Genomic DNA, 16,453 nt, shown 5'->3' on the forward strand with positions numbered 1-16,453 from the left:
CAGAGGGGAGGATCTCTTTATGAGGCGCTCCATCATGACTGAGTGTGGTCGGTCTGTCAGAGAGGAAGCAGGAGTGCTCACTGTTCCACTCATCATCATCGTCATTATCGCGACACAGGGAAAGAGCAGCTTCCACTTCCTGTTGTTCCACTTCCTGTTATTCCGAAGCAGCCAAGATCACAACCAGACATAAAGAGATGCATACGTATGAATATTTGGGTGTTTTTGATGAGACAAATACCCTCTGTGGAGTTTCCTTTGACCTTTATGACCTCTGGCAGTGAAACCTTCTGGTGGTTTCTCACAAGCTTTTTGAGTTTCTTCTTCTCTTATTTCCTGCAATCATTTAGTCTTTCATCCATTTCTGTATGTTTGTTTGCAGTCACAGAATAAAGCCTTTGACCTCTTCCTCCCTTATCTATTAATACGGGTGATGATTCAGTTCAATTTTATTTATACAGTGCTAAATCACAACAAACAGGCCCTTCAAGGAGCTTTGTATTGTAGGTAAAGACCCTACAATAATTACAGAGAAAACCCAACTGTCAAAACGACCCCCTATGAGCAGCTCTTGGTGACAGTGGGAAGGAAAAACTCCCTTTAAACAGGAAGAAACCTCCAGCAGAACCAGGCTCAGGAGGGGCAGTCATCTGCTGTGGACCGGTTGGAGATCAATAACAGCCAATCATGAACAGTGTGAGGAAAGTCCAGAGCTGCCTTTGGGGGTTTTGAGCTGGCAGTCAGGCCATCATGACATCAGGTTTTCATTTAACAGTTTTCATGGTGAAAGAATTCCTGCTAACACGAATCTGTAGACACTGTCTTTAGAAAATGTAAAGAATAATTTTAAACAGGTGTAAAACTCACCTTTCTCAGTGCACTGAGAACCTTAATGAAGGCAGGTTATTGGCTACTGGAGCTGACTGCAGTGTATGTGCTGGATGCCTTCATCTACAAGAACCAGAAGAACTGTGAGTTTGTAGATGTGAATACAGATGTGAATACAGATGTGTCTTCTGTGTCTTGGGTACAAACTGAAAAACTGCTGTTCAAAACAGACATTTTTCTGAAGGTTACCAAACACAGTACAGTCCCCTCCTCAGCAGCTCCCTGGTACCAGCATCACGTGGACAATCAGCAATACGCACACTGGCACTGCAAGACCAGCAGGGGGCCTGAGGGGTGTAACAGCACTGTGACTGATGGATGGAGGACTTGTTCTTTGGTGGAGAGGTGGTGTTTTTGCTCACGTTTGCCTGTCAGCAGGATAACTCGGAAAATTATGAGTGGATTTTGATTTAATTTTCTGGAGTTGTTGGAGTGGTACAAGGAACAATTGATTCAATTTTGGTGCTGATCCGGAGCATGATCCGGATCCAGGAATTTTAAAAAGGATTCTTCAACACTGTGAGAGGGACAATATTCCCACATTTGTGCTGTTTTGAACCAAAGTTGATGAAACTTTATGGAAATATTCATTAGGGGGGCCAAGAACATATGATTTCATTTTCAAGGTCAAAGGTCAAGGTCACCAAAATTTAGCAAACATTTAAAAACTGCCCATCTCATCATCAGTGAATCTTTCATACTATCACAATGAAGTTTGGTTCTCAGGTATGAACAGTTTACTGCTGATCATTTATTGTCTTTTTTCAATTTGAATTCAAACTCTCCACAAAAATCACACACAAACAGTTCAGATCTCTTTTTCCAGTTAGTTTTGTTACAGAAGGCTATTAGGATACATACACATAAAATATACCCAAACTGCATTTGCCATCATCCGTCATATGGAGCTCATCTTTTAATAAAAATATAAAATTATATTTTACAGTTTTTAAAAGCCAGTAAAAGTAATTTTTAGTCTTTGTGATCTAGTAATTTATGATAGAGTATGACAACATTGGGTGGCATCTAGTGCAGCACAGTATTCCCTGAATCCACTGAGTGCCCTTTTTTTACTCTTACTTCCACTGCAGGAAAACTCAAAGTTCTGGATGGACAAAAATGTTCTCAGAGGTGGAACTCGGTCACACTGAGAAGTGATGAACTTTTTGATGTGGGTCTGGATCCAAGAGCTGATTCTTTACGGGAAACATGGGACATTTGGGGTCAAATCTTCACAATAATACCTGAAGGACAACATCTGATGTTCTCCAGCTCAGCAGTGTGGCTCATTCTGGCAGCTGTGTGATCCAGTTTAACACTCAGCTTACACCCTGAAAGTTCTGGTTCAGGTTGACCCATTTTACTGCCGTGTGTGTGTGTGTGTGTGTGTGTGTGTGTGTGTGTGTGTGTGTGTGTTCTCTCAGGCCATTAGACCCTGTACTGGTGACCGGCAGAGAGTCCACTGGGAAGCTGTCAGCTTTCATACGTCATAATCACTGACTGACTGACACCCTCCTCCTCCTCGGGAGAGGAAGCAGAAATCTCACACACACACACACCACACACACACACCACACACACACACACACCACACACACACACACGTATGCGCAGGCCTGCAGGCTGGCCAGCAGTATCAGGTGAGGGTGGACTGAAAGAGCAATCAGACAACTGGATGGATGAGATGATGAAGAGGAGGGGGAGGGGAGAGGGTGGGGTGGTGGGGTGGTCTATGGGGGGTGCGGTATCACCCTCCTGAGGAAGATGGAGAGCGGAGGGGTTTGACCTTCCCTGGCAGTGATGAAGAGGGAGGAAGCTCATGCTCAGATTATGCAATGAGGCGTTGTTTTGATGCAAAACAAGCCGGACTGGCTGCTAATGTTCTCCAGTCGTGAAAGGGCGAGACTCCCTGGAGAAATACCAGAGAGAGAGGGTGAGGAGGGTGGGTGAGGGGGTGGGGAGGAGCAGGGGAGTCTGGGTAATAAGCGTTGTTGGGCGGGCAGCTCCCCCGGCATTATACATTATCATATTTCCACGTAATTAGTTGTTTTTTCCACATGAAATGAGGAAGCAGCTCGACGGTGCGTTCACTGCCGTGAGGACAGCCGGCTTCTCCTTCTCCTCCTCCTCTGTTACTGAGAGATGACCTCTGACATTTACTCCCACATAAGCGACCCCATCCCCACACACTCTTCACTGGCCAGATGATAGAGTTACTGGATCTGATTAATATGTGAATGAAGGCATTTTTGGACCATGAAATAAAGAAAGTCTGAGTGTGTTTAGTTTGAAAGGACAGAAATTCAGAGTTTTAGTGCATGTCACGGAGTACAGCAGACGCTGTTTTCATGTATATTAGAGCTCCAGAAATACAAAGAAGAAATAATTGAATCAGTTTATTGTAGAAATGTAAAGTGTGTGCCTTTGTTTTTATATGCAGGGGTTAAAATGAGATTTCTTGGGCTCTAACATTCAGTGGGGCGGCGCAGCGTGGGGAAAGAATCATTATACAATATATAATAATTTGTATTGTTAGTGATAATGGATTTGGACCTGCTGCCGCTCCTGTGATTCAGACAACTGAATTTAACAGGATAGCAAATGTTATACACGCTATTACAGCTTTCCACCCGTGTACAGCATGAAGCTGCAATTAAAGGCAGATACAATCAGCAGCTCATCAGCTTGACTCAATCTCACCTAACAGTGAAAACGGACGCTTCAACACTGCAAACTAACTGCCCAGTCTCATCGTACTACACACGCTCTGAATGACACACAGCGATTACAAATCAATGTGTTTTCAACACATTTTACAATCTGAATTCACCGATAACCTCAGCCACACAAACCGAATGAGGACATCACATTATTTTTAAATTTATACTTTGTCAAAAGTGATGTCTTACCCATAAAAGAATAACCTCTCATCCTCGTCTGTCCTCTTTTTGTTTCTCTCTGATTAGTAAAAGTTGGATGGCTGACAATTTCCTCCAACTTAATGAAGAGGAAACAGAAGTCCTTGTTGGTGCCTAACAGAAACTCGAGGTCCTCTTGCCACATTTGCTAAATCTTCAATCAGGAATCTTGGGGTGACTCTGCATGTTCATGTTCGCTCTTGTTTTAATCACTTGCCAAGTTGAGTCCCATTGTGTCACTCTGAATTAGATGTTGTTCATGTCTTTATTTATCACATCTGCATTATTGTAATTCATTGCTTACTTATCCTAGCAAAGCTTCCTTGGAACATCTGCAGGTTGTCCGGAATACCGCTGCGAGGCTTCTGACTGTGTCTTCCGAGCTCTCACTGTTGCTGACCAGCTGCTCTGCCTCCCCATCGACTTCAGAGCCCATTTTAAGATTCTGGGTTTTGACTTTTAGAGCTCTGCATGGAGAAGCACCAACCTACATCAGTGAACTTTTCCATCCTACATCCCCACCAGGTTCCTAGGTCATGTGGTCCAGACGTACTGGCTGTGCATCATACAAGAGCTTCTGCAGCAACGACCCTCCGACTCCGGAGCTCTCGCCCTCAGAACCTCAGAGAGCTCCAGAAAACTCATCTTTTTAGACTTGTGGTTTAATGCTCTGGTATTTTCTTGTAAAGCACTTTATGATATTTATCTTCCAATGTTCTACAGAAATATTTTGTATTTACTTTTCTACATCTCTGAGTGACGTTATCACACAGCAGCTGAACCTTTAGAATTAGCTTGATGTGAAATAGGGCGATCTCAACTTTATTGGCATCTGTAGCATGAACACATGACAGAAATATGGAAGCTTGTTTCCACCACTGAAGAAAATTTTGTTTTGCTATCCATAACTCAAAATTTTTACTGATTAACTCGAGATACTTGAGTTAAGTATCTCGAGTTTTGGGGTGTGTGGAGAGTGTTTGGAGAGTGTTTGGAGGGTGTGTGGACAGTGTTGTGGGGTGTGTGGAGGGTGTTTTTAAGGTGTGTGGAGAGTGTTTGGAGGGTGTGTGGAGAGTGTTTTTAGGGTGTGTGGAGAGTGCTTTTATAGTGTGTGGAGAATGTTGTTAAGATGTGTGGAGAGTGTTTTTAGGGTGTGTGGAGAGTGTTTGGAGAGTGTTTGGAGGGTGTGTGGAGAGTGTTTTAGGGTGTGTGGAGGGTGTTTTTGAGGTGTGTGGAGAGTGTGTGGAGGGTGTGTGGAGAGTGTTTGGAGGGTGTGTGGAGAGTGTTTTTAAGGTGTGTGGAGTGTGTGGAGGTGTTTGGAGGGTGTGTGGAGGGTGTGTTTTAAGGTGTTGGGAGAGTGTTTTTAGGGTGGGCGGAAGTGTTTGGAGGGTGTTTTTAGGGTGTGTGGAGAGTGTTTTTAGTTTGTGTAGAGAGTGTTTGGAGGTGTTTTTAGGGTGTGTGGAGAGTGTTTGGAGGGTGTGTGGAGAGTGTTTTGGGGTTGTGTGGAGAGTGTTTGGAGGGTGTGTGGACAGTTTGTGGGTGTGTGGAGGGTGTTTTTAAGGTGTGTGGAGAGTGTTTTTAGGGTGTGTGGAGAGTGTTTGGAGGGTGTTTTTAGGGTGTGTGAGAGTGTTTTTAGTTTGGTGTAGAGCGTGTTTGGAGGGTGTTTTAGGGTGTGTGGCGCGTGTTTTTAGTTGTGTAGCGCGTGTTTGGCGGTGTTTTCTGGTGTGTGCGCGTGTTTGGAGGGTGGTGTGGCGAGTGTTTTGGGGTTGTGTGGAGAGTGTTTGGCGGGGTGTGGCCGTTTTGTGGTGTGTGTGGAGGGTGTTTTTCAGGTGTGTGGCGCGTGTTTTTTGGTGTGTGGCGACAGTGTTTGGAGGGTGTTTTTAGGGTGTGTGGAGAGTGTTTTTCGTTTGGTGTCGCAGAGTGTTTGGAGGGGGTTTTTATGGTGTGTGGAGAGTGTTTGGAGGGTGTGTGGACGCGTGTTTTGGGGTTGTGTGAGAGTGTTTGGCGGGTGTGTGGACAGTGTTGTGGGGTGTGGAGGGTGTTTTTTAAGTGTGTGGAGAGTGTTTTTGGGTGTGTGGAGAGTGTTTGGAGGTGTTTTTTTAGGGTGTGTGGCGAGTGTTTTTAGTTTGTGTAGAGAGTGTTTGGCGGGGTTTTTCGGTGTGTGGCGCGTGTTTGGCGGGTGTGTGGCGCGTGTTTTGGGTTGTGTGGCGCGTGTTTGGAGGGTGTGTGGCAGTGGTGGGGTGTGTGGAGGTGTTTTTTCCGGTGTGTGGAGAGTGTTTTTAGGGTGTGTGGCGTGTTTGGAGGGTTTGGCGGGTGTGTGCGGGTGTTTTTCCGGTGTGTGGAGAGTGTGTGGCGGGTGTGTGGAGGGTGTTTTTCGGTGTGTGGGAGCGTGTTTTTAGGGTGTGCGGCGCGTGTTTGGAGGTGTTTTTTCGGGTGTGTGGAGCGTGTTTTTCGTTTGTGTCGCGAGTGTTTGGCGGGTGTTTTTCGGGTGTGGGAGTGTTTGGAGGGTGTGGTGTTTGGGGTTGTGTGGCGAGTGTTTGGCGGGTGTGTGCCGTGTTGTGGGGTGTGGCGGGTGTTTTCCGGTGTGTGGCGCGTGTTTTCGGGTGTGTGGCGCGTGTTTTTCGTTTTGTGTCGCGTGTTTGGCGGGTGTTTTCGGTGGTGGCGCGTGTTTGGCGGGTGTGTGGCGAGTGTTTTGGGGTTGTGTGGCGAGTGTTTGGCGGGTGTGTGGCCCGTGTTGTTGGGGTGTGTGGCGGGTGTTTTCCGGTGTGTGGCGCGTGTTTTCGGGTGTGTGGCGCGTGTTTGGCGGTGTGTGGCGGTGTTTTTCAGGTGTGTGGCGCGTGTGTGGCGGGTGTTTGGCGGGGTGTGGGGGTGTTTTTCCGGTGTGTGGCGCGTGTTTTTTCGGGTGTGTGGCGCGTGTTTGGCGCGTGTTTGGCGGTGTGTGGCGCGTGTTTTCGGGTGTGTGGCGGGTGTTTTTCCGGTGTGTGCCGCGTGTTTTCGTGTGTGTGGAGCGTGTTTGGCGGCTGTGTGGCGCGTGTTTTTCCGGTGTGTGGCGCGTGTTTTTCGGGTGTGCGGCGCGTGTTTGGCGCGTGTTTTTCGGGTGTGTGGCGCGTGTTTTCGTTTGTGTCGCGCGTGTTTGGCGGGTGTTTTTCGGGTCTGTGGCGCGTGTTTGGGGTTGTGTGGCGAGTGTTTTGGCGGGGTGTGTGGCCAGTGTTGTGGGGTGTGTGGCGGGTGTTTTTCCGGTGTGTGGCGCGTGTTTTTCGGGTGTGTGGCGCGTGTTTGGCGGGTGTGTGGCGCGTGTTTTCGGGTGTGTGGCCGTGTTTTTCGGGTGTGTGGAGAGTGTTTTTCGGGTGTGTAGCGCGTGTTTGGCGGGTGTGTGGCGGGTGTTTGGGCGCGTGTTTGGCGGGTGTGTGGCGCGTGTTTGGCCGCTGTTTTTCGGGTGTGTGGCGCGTTGTTTTTCGGGTGTGTGGCGCGTGCTTTTCTCGTGTTGTGGCGCCTGTTTTTCCGGTGTGTGGCCGTGGTTTTCGGGTGTGTGGCGAGTGGCCCCTGTTTTCGGGTGTGGGGGCGCGTGTTTTTCGGGTTGTGGTGGCGCGTTCTTTATCTCGTGTGGTGGCGCCTGTTTTTCGGGTGTGTGGCGCGTGCTTTTCTCGTGTGTGCCGCCTGTTTTTCCCGGTGTGTGGCGCGTGTGGTGTTCGGGTGTGTGCGCGTTGTGTGGGCGCTTGTTTGGCTGGTGTGTGGCGGGTGTTTTCCGGTGTGGTGGCGCGTGTTTTTTCGGGTGTTCGGCAGCGTGTTTGGCGGGTGTTTTTCGGGTGTGGTGGCGAGATTTTTGGGAGGGTGTGTGGAGAGTGTTTTTACGGGTTTGTGGCGCGTGTGTGGAGGTGTTCCGCGACTGGTGTGCGTCTAATGTGTTGCTGATTGCGGATCGCTCGTCAACTGAATCTTCCCTCGGTCAGAAGGAATAGGCCAACTCCAGTGGTGCCGCTTAGAGGGTTTTATTGAGGAGGCGATCGAATCAGGTACATGGGAAATGATGAGGTACAGATGTTGTTGTAAGTATTTCTAGGTGCGTAGAGGTGTGCGTGTGTGGGTGTGTGTGTGTGTGTGGTCATCTGAAACAGAAAGCGAACAATAAAGTGTATATTAATAACCATATCAGTGGACTACAGCTTCACATGGATGCAGTATGAAAATGACCTGCAGTAGCACTGAAAATCCCATAGAGGGCAACATAACACCACACATGAATTATCGACTAAGTGCCGTATACGCCACGTGACGAAAATTATCAGAAAGTGAAATGAACGGGTAAATCTAACAGTTGCTATTATAATCAGGGCATACTTGTCAAAATATAATACAGAACTTAAGTTATTGTCTTAAGTAAGCCAATGCAGAAGCAGTAGGCGGATAAGATACGAGGACAATTTTACCACCTGAGCTAATACCTAAATTAAACACCAATTTGGGTCAAAAAACTATACTTACATCATAAGAACGCACACAGCACTCATACACACAAGGTTAAAAGGGGATTGGCAGTGGATGGCGATTCCTGCTCCGTGGATGCTGTTCTCACGGCACTGAGCCCCACCGAAGCACACAAACCTGGCTACCTACGAGCGAGTAGAACTACAAAGTAAACAGGTGCATCATGGGTAACGTAGTGCCAAATGAGGGCACGGACTTTTAACAGCCGCCCCTGTATTTGCAAGCAAATACACTCATTCAAAAGTCCACTAGTTTGGAGAAGTACAACTTAGGTCTTCAGGCTCTTCAGGGAGCTCCACCAGTTTGGTTACTGGGCGAACGTAGATATTGTCCTTAACCTTCACCTCAGCAGCTCGAACAACGCCATCTGTCCCAGGGAAAACCTTGGTGATGGTCCCCACTGGCCACAGTCCTCTGGGAAGGTTAGAGTCAACGATCATCACAATTTGTCCCACAGCGGCATTATCAGTAGATTTCCTCCATTTCGGTCTCAACTGGAGCCCTGGGAGGTAGTTCTGGATAAAGCGCTTCCAAAAATGATCACTGACCACCTGACTGTGTTTCCATCTCCTGTTAGACAGGGCATGGTGAGGACCATACACTACCTGTGGTAGTCCTGCATCCCGCCGCCCCATTAACAGAAGGTTTGGCGTGATGGGGTCTGGGTCGGCCACATCAGAGGAGGCATAACCTAGCGGTTTAGAGTTAAGAATGCCTTCAACCTCTATGAGAACTGTTAGGAGGACTTCCTCTGCCATGACTTGGTCTTTTAGGACGACTTGTAGAGCTGACTTGACTGACCTGATTTCTCTTTCCCAGGCTCCCCCAAAGTGAGGAGCATGCGGTGGGTTAAAGTTAAAGTTGATGGTCTGTTTTGCCAACTGGTGCTGCAGCTCTGGGGCCATTTTTTCAAAGGCGCTCTTAGTTCTCTGTGGCCACCCCTGAAATTGGTGCCTCGGTCGGACCACAGCTCATACGGCTTCCCCCGGCGAGCAATAAACCTGCGTAATGACATCAGGAAAGAGTCAGTATCAAGGCTAGGGAGGAGATCCAAGTGAACACATCGAGTGGTGAGGCATTTGTAGATGATCCCCCAGCGTTTTTCTCTCCTACGTCCAATCTTAATCAGATACGGTCCAAAGCAGTCGACCCCTGTGGACCAGAATGGGGGTTTGTACAGTCTCAGCCGAGCTGAGGGAAGGTCTGCCATCTTTGGTGTAGGAGGTGAGGCACGCCATCTTCTGCAGTCCATGCACTGGTACTGATGTTTCTTAATAGCCTGGCGACCTCTAAGGATCCAGTAGGTGCGCCTTATCTCTGCATAGAGTCTCTCTGCACCTGGGTGAAGCAGCTGAGCATCATAGTGCTTTATGATGAGGTGAGTCAGAGGGTGATCAGGTGCTAACACAACTGGATGGAGGCTGTCAGGGTCTACATCCATGGCTTGACGCAAGCGGCCTCCCACTCGGATCAGTCCACTGAGGCTGTCATACTCAGGGGAAAGAGCACTGAGACGACTGCTTGAGCGTACAGAGTTGCCTGCTTGGAGCGCTTGGACCTCCTCTGGGAAGCTGTCCTTCTGTGCAAAGCGAAGCAGCTCGGTCTCTGCTTCCAGCCGCTCAGTAGCAGTGTAGGAGGTCGCAGCCACCCCATGCAGTGATTGGTGAGTGGCTAGAATCAAGTCCTCTAGTGAAGTGCTCTGTGCGGGATCTGGTAGGCTCTGAGATACATATGTGAAGCTACAGAATGCGGTCTTTCTGAGTTCTTCACTGCCACAGTCTGGGAACTCTGTCGGGGGTTTTGGCCAGGTGTCAGGAGTCTGGGTGAGGAAGTGTGGGCCCTGTGACCAACGGCTGGAGGCAGTGAGCTCTGACAGTGGTTTCCCTCTTGTGATGTCATCTGCTGGATTTTCATCAGAGTTCACGTACCCCCACTGTTCTGGGGAAGTCAACTCCTGTATTTCACAAATCCGAGTCCCCACAAATACCTTGTACCTGCATGAGCTGGACTGGATCCACTGCAGCACTGTAGTAGAATCAGTCCACAAGTAGACAGAGTCCAGTGGTAGTGAGAGTTCAGTTTGGAGTACCTTCGCTAGTTGGGCTCCCGTCAATGCTGCACACAGCTCCAGTCTGGGAATTGACACCTGTTTGCGGGGTGCAACTCTTGAACGTGCCATGATGAAGGAGGTGGAGATGTGTGCCTGCTGCTCTGTTACTCTGAGATAAGCCACTGCTCCATAGGACCTCTCAGAGGCGTCACAGAAGATGTGAGCCTCATATGTAGCACCGCTGCTGTTGTGAAAAGGACTATAGCATCGAGGGATGGTGATATGCTGGAGATTAGGCAGTTCCTTCTCCCATTCGAGCCAGGAATGAAGCAGGTTTCCTTCTATGGGCTCATCCCATCCTCTCTCTGTGTTCCACAGGGCCTGCACAATGTGCTTTGCTCTTGTGGTGTAGGGGGAGATATAACCCAATGGGTCATACTGACTGGCGAGCACTTTGTAAATATTGCGCAGTGTGACCGTCGTGTAGGACACTGGGCGGTGCTTGTATCCCAGGACATCAGTTGGGCAGTGCCAGCTGAGACCCAATGTTGACTCCTGTGGATCGAGGCTTTTGAAGTTTAACCACAGTTCACAGCTTTCTGACCTGGCCGTGCTGGGCAGATGGGCAACCACCTCAGGGAGGTTGCTGGCCCACTGTCGTATCTCAAATCCACCTTGGAGGAGCAGCTCTCTCATTCTGTCAATGAGTAACTTGGCCTCTTGTGGGGTAGAAAGGGACTGCAGGCAGTTGTCTACATAGAAGGCTGTGTGGACAGAGTCATAGATGTCTTTGTGGGTGTCTCTGTGGTCCTTCACATGCCTCTGAAGGGCGAATGTAGCACAGCAGGGGCTACACGTTGTCCCAAAAGGTAAGACTCTCCACTCATATACGTCTGGGGGCCTCTCTGTTTCACCATCTCTCCACAGGAACCGTAGCAGGGGGCAGTCTTCAGGAAGCAGGCAGATCTGGTGAAACATGGCTTTTATGTCTCCGCTCACTGCCACCGAATACTGGCGGAACCGGAGGAGTACACCCAGCAGTGTAGGCCCCAGAGGAGGGCCGGGCAGGAGGTAGTGATTAAGGATGTTCCCTTGGAACTCAAAGGAGCAGTTGAAGACTACTCGTGCCTTGTTGTTATGATGCACAATGTGGTGTGGTACATACCAAGATTCAGTAGAGCCATGGATCTCTTCTGGAGTCAACTTCACCACATAACCGGAATCTACCAACCTCTTGATCTCCTGGTTGTAGGTGAGAGCCAGATCAGGATGTTTAATCAGCTTACGCTCTGTGGATCTCAGCAGGCCTTTAACTACGTCAGGAGGGACGTGCATCAGCGGAAAGTCCTTCTTCCTCAGCAGGGGGGGTGGCATATCTCTCTACAACCGTTCACAGGTACCCTGATGGTCTTGGCCTCCAACATGGCTATGGCCTGTCTGTCCTCCTTTGAGCGCGTGACCTCCTTCTCGGGTCTATGTATGGGAGCATCTAGTTGCCACAGACGTTGTACATCCTGATGCAGGGCTTCGGCAGGAGAAAGGCATGATATGTTCAGGCAGTGCGCCTCCCCTTGCTGTGTAGGCATGCTACTGCTTGGACCTTGGATGGCCCACCCTAGCTTGGTGCAAACAGCGACAGGTCCATGGGCTGGGCCACGCAGGACTGGACGGGACAGGAGTTATTAGGTGAGCGTTACCCTGAACCGATTAACACTAGAGGCTGTATCCGGTTGAATCCCTCAACCTGCACTTGCCGTAGGTGGTGATACTTCTTCTTCAAGAGCTCCACTGGACATGACTGTTCAGCTAGGCTGAGCTGTTGGGCAGTAAAGGCACGTGTGATGTTATAACGTATCTTGGGTTTAGCCTTGGGAGACACTTGGAATGAGATGTAGCCTCCATTTATATGAATCACATCTTGACGGATGGTGCGCAGAGACAGTGTTTCCTCGTCTGGGGATAAGCCTAATAACTTAACTGCAGCTGGGAGTATGATGGTTTTCTCTGATCCATCATCGAGGAGAGCATATGTGTTCAGAGATTTCATTTGATGGTGTAACTGGATGGGCACAACCTTGAGCATCACCCGGCCAGAGTGACTGACCGGATCCAGAAACACTCTGCTGGTGCTCACTGTTAGGATGTTAGGGTCCCGCCTCCTAGCTTCAGCCAGGTCATGAAGCACTAATAAGTGCTGTTCTCCACAGGTGCTGCACAGCTTCTTCAGAGTGCACTGCTCCGGAGTGTGTTTACGGCCACAGCGCCAGCATTTGGACTTATCCTTTAGCCAGGTGGCTACAGCTGTGAGGTCTAGCTTCTTAAAGTCTACACAGCCACTGAGGTAGTGCTCTGTTCCTTCACAGTATGGGCAATATGGCTTAAACTTCTGTCTCTTCTTACAAGGGGAAGAAGGATTAATAGCTTGTGCCTTAGTGTCCGTCTTTGGCTGTGTCTGAGTAGGATCTGAGCCATAGTATATGGATGTGGACTTACTCAGTGCTTTAGACCCTGCGGAGGCTCGGGGGTTACTCCTCTCTGGGCGTGGTCTGTCTGATGACTGTAGCTGAGTGGCTTGATTTGACAGCTGAAGAACTTGGGACTTGCGCTCGAGCCATTCAGAGAGGTCATACATGTTGTATGTGCGGCTACTGCCAGTGCGTATGATGCCACGTGTGATACAGTACTCAATGAAGCTGTCTCTGTAGCTAGGAGGGAGTTTGGTGAGTAACCTGTCTACATGTGAACCGCACTGGAGCTCACTGGCTGCTAACAATCGTCCATAGTACTGAGGAGACCTACTAGGCTAGATACTGCCAGGGAGAAATCTTCAAATGCTTGAGGGTCACCTGCCTTAATAGGCAAGCAGTTAAGTATAGCACTGAGTTCACTCTGGACCAACTGTCTAGGCTGTCCATATCTCTGCTCCAAAGCCTGAATTGCACTAGTGTAGGGAGTGCGGTCATGGATATAGCGCCTGGCCACTTGTAAAGCACATGGATGCTTGAGATGATCCAGCAGGATGTGATATTTATATTCCTCTGTGAGGTGTGCATGAGGCCTGAGTAGGCTGTCCAGTCCTTTCTTCAATAGTGCAAAATCACTCTCTTTCCCTGATTTAAATGTTACCAGTCTGGGCTTTGGAATGCCATATGATGATGCAACAATCATCTCCATCAGGTTTGGATGGTTAACTTCCGCCGTAGGAAATAGGGGGGCTGGTGCATGGTATGCAGCAGGCGGTGATCGAGAGGCAGCAGAGTCGTGGTTAGCCGAATCAGCAAGTGCAGCTGCATAATGCTGGCTATAGGTCTGCTGTGCTGCCGCTCCCTGTGGTGGCTGATACCGGGGTTGTAGCAGAAGCTGGGTAGGGGTCTGGTGGTGCAGAGTGTATCTGGTTGGAGCTGCTTGGAGGCTGTGGATGTTGGTACCTCTGACTGTATAGGGACTCAGTCTGATGCGGTTCGCACCTCCGGAGCGGCATGGATTGTGCTACTTGAATGACAGGTTGTAGAGCAGGCTGTATCATATGACACACTCTAGGAGGTGGAGCTGGTAACGACGCTACCTGGATACCTGGATAAACGGGAGGGCCCCTTGGCGATGGAGCGGGCTGAAGTACAGGCTGACCTACAGACTGGAAGGCCGTATTCCCTCTGGGTTTGAAGTACAGGTTGAGGCTCTGGCCGTGGCTGAATCATCTGCTGTGGTGCTTCAGCTGCATCTGACTGTGGAGCTGACTGAACTTCCAGTAGCGATAGAGCTGGCTGGTTAATCAAGCTTAGAGGCCGTGAAGCTGGCCATGGTGCTGACTGCACCAAGAGGTTTGCCTGCTGTGTTGGTAAGAGTGCAGCCGGTTCTATTGGCCTCAGTAGGTTCACTGGTGTTCTGTTGCCCTGCCTTTCTGGTGCCAGGGTGTTCAGCTGATCAGGGCCACGGCTGTTGTGCATGCCCACACTGCTAGGCTGTGGTGTTAGAAGGAATGCAGGAAGGGATTCTGCTCTATCATGTCGTGGAGCATGAGCATGTGGCAGGAGAGGGCTGCATGACTTACATGTTCGCTCCAGTTGCTCCACACGCTTGGTTAGTGTGCCACTGGTCTCCTTCATAGTGACTTGCATCTCACTCATCATTTCCAGTACTCTGCCCAAAACGGCCTCCATCTTCTCCCATCTTCGCATCTTCTCCTTGTTAGGTTCCTCTGAACTGCTGCTGGTAGATGACTCTGACTCCTCTGGATCAGGTACGTCATGCTCATATTCCGCCAGATGTCCCGGAAGCTTCCTGTTCCTGTGTGGACGGGGACTGTGCTTATGACTCTTTTCCTGAGAAGCTTTATCCTTGGGAGTTGCCATGTTGTTGATCCAACCAATAAGCACATCCGGCTCGAAGGACCAATGTGTGCTGATTGCGGATCGCTCGTCAACTGAATCTTCCTCGGTCAGAAGGAATAGGCCAACTCCAGTGGTGCCGCTTAGAGGGTTTATTGAGGAGGCGATAGAATCAGGTACATGGGAAATGATGAGGGTACAGAGGTTGTTGTAAGTATTTCTAGGTGCGTAGAGGTGTGCGTGTGTGGGTGTGCGTGTGTGTGTGTGGTCATCTGAAACAGAAAGCGAACAATAAAGTGTATATTAATAACCATATCAGTGGACTACAGCTTCACATGGATGCAGTATGAAAATGACCTGCAGTAGCACTGAAAATCCCATAGAGGGCAACATAACACCACACATGAATTATCGACTAAGTGCCGTATACGCCACGTGACGAAAATTATCAGAAAGTGAAATGAACGGTAAATCTAACAGTTGCTATTATAATCAGGGCATACTTGTCAAAATATAATACAGAACTTAAGTTATTGTCTTAAGTAAGCCAATGCAGAAGCAGTAGGCGGATAAGATACGAGGACAATTTTACCACCTGAGCTAATACCTAAATTAAACACCAATTTGGGTCAAAAAACTATACTTACATCATAAGAACGCACACAGCACTCATACACACAAGGTTAAAAGGGGATTGGCAGTGGATGGCGATTCCTGCTCCGTGGATGCTGTTCTCACGGCACTGAGCCCACCGAAGCACACAAACCTGGCTACCTACGAGCGAGTAGAACTACAAAGTAAACAGGTGCATCATGGGTAACGTAGTGCCAAATGAGGGCACGGACTTTTAACAGAGGGTGTTTGGAGGGTGTGTGGAGGGTGTTTTTAAGGTGTGTGGAGAGTGTTTTTAGGGTGTGCGGAGAGTGTTTGGAGGGTGTTTTTTTAGGGTGTGTGGAGAGTGTTTGGAGGGTGTGTGGAGAGTGTTTTAGGGTTTGTGGGGAGTGTTTGGAGGGTGTGTGGAGAGTGTTTGGAGGGTGTTTTTAGGGTGTGTGGAGAGTGTTTGGAGGGTGTGTGGAGAGTGTTTTGGGGTTGTGTGGAGAGTGTTTGGAGGGTGTGTGGACAGTGTTGTGGGGTGTGTGGAGGGTGTTTTTAAGGTGGTGTGGAGAGTGTTTTAGGGTGTGTGGCGAGTGTTTGGAGAGTGTTTGGAGGGTGTGTGGAGGGTGTTTTTAAGGTGTGTGGAGAGTGTGTGGAGGGTTTTGGAGGGTGTGGGAGGGTGTTTTTAAGGTGTGTGGAGAGTGTTTTAGGGTGTGTGGAGAGTGTTTGTAGGGTGTGTGGAGAGTGTTTTAGGGTGTGTGGAGGTGTTTTAAGGTGTGTGAAGAGTGTTTTAGTGTGTGTGGAGAGTGTTTGGAGGGTGTGTGGAGAGTGTTTTTAAGGTGTGTGGAGAGTGTGTGGAGGGTGTTTTTAAGGTGTGTGGAGAGTGTTTTTAGGGTGTGCGGAGAGTGTTTGGAGGGTGTTTTAGGGTGTGTGGAGAGTGTTTGGAGGGTGTTTTTAGGGTGTGTGGAGAGTGTTTTTAGGGTGTGTGGAGAGTGTTTGGAGAGTGTTTGGAGGGTGTGTGGAGGGTTTTTTAGGGTGTGTGGAGAGTGTTTGGAGGGTGTTTTTAGGGTGTGTGAGTGTTTGGAGGGGTGTGGAGAGTGTTTTTAAGGTGTGTGGAGAGTGTGTGGAGGGTGTTTGGAGGTGTGTGGAGGGTGTTTTTAAGGTGTGTGGAGAGTGTTTTTAGGGTGTGC

This window comes from Archocentrus centrarchus, chromosome 4 (assembly GCF_007364275.1).
Source record: "Archocentrus centrarchus isolate MPI-CPG fArcCen1 chromosome 4, fArcCen1, whole genome shotgun sequence".
Taxonomy (NCBI): Eukaryota; Metazoa; Chordata; class Actinopteri; order Cichliformes; family Cichlidae; genus Archocentrus; species Archocentrus centrarchus.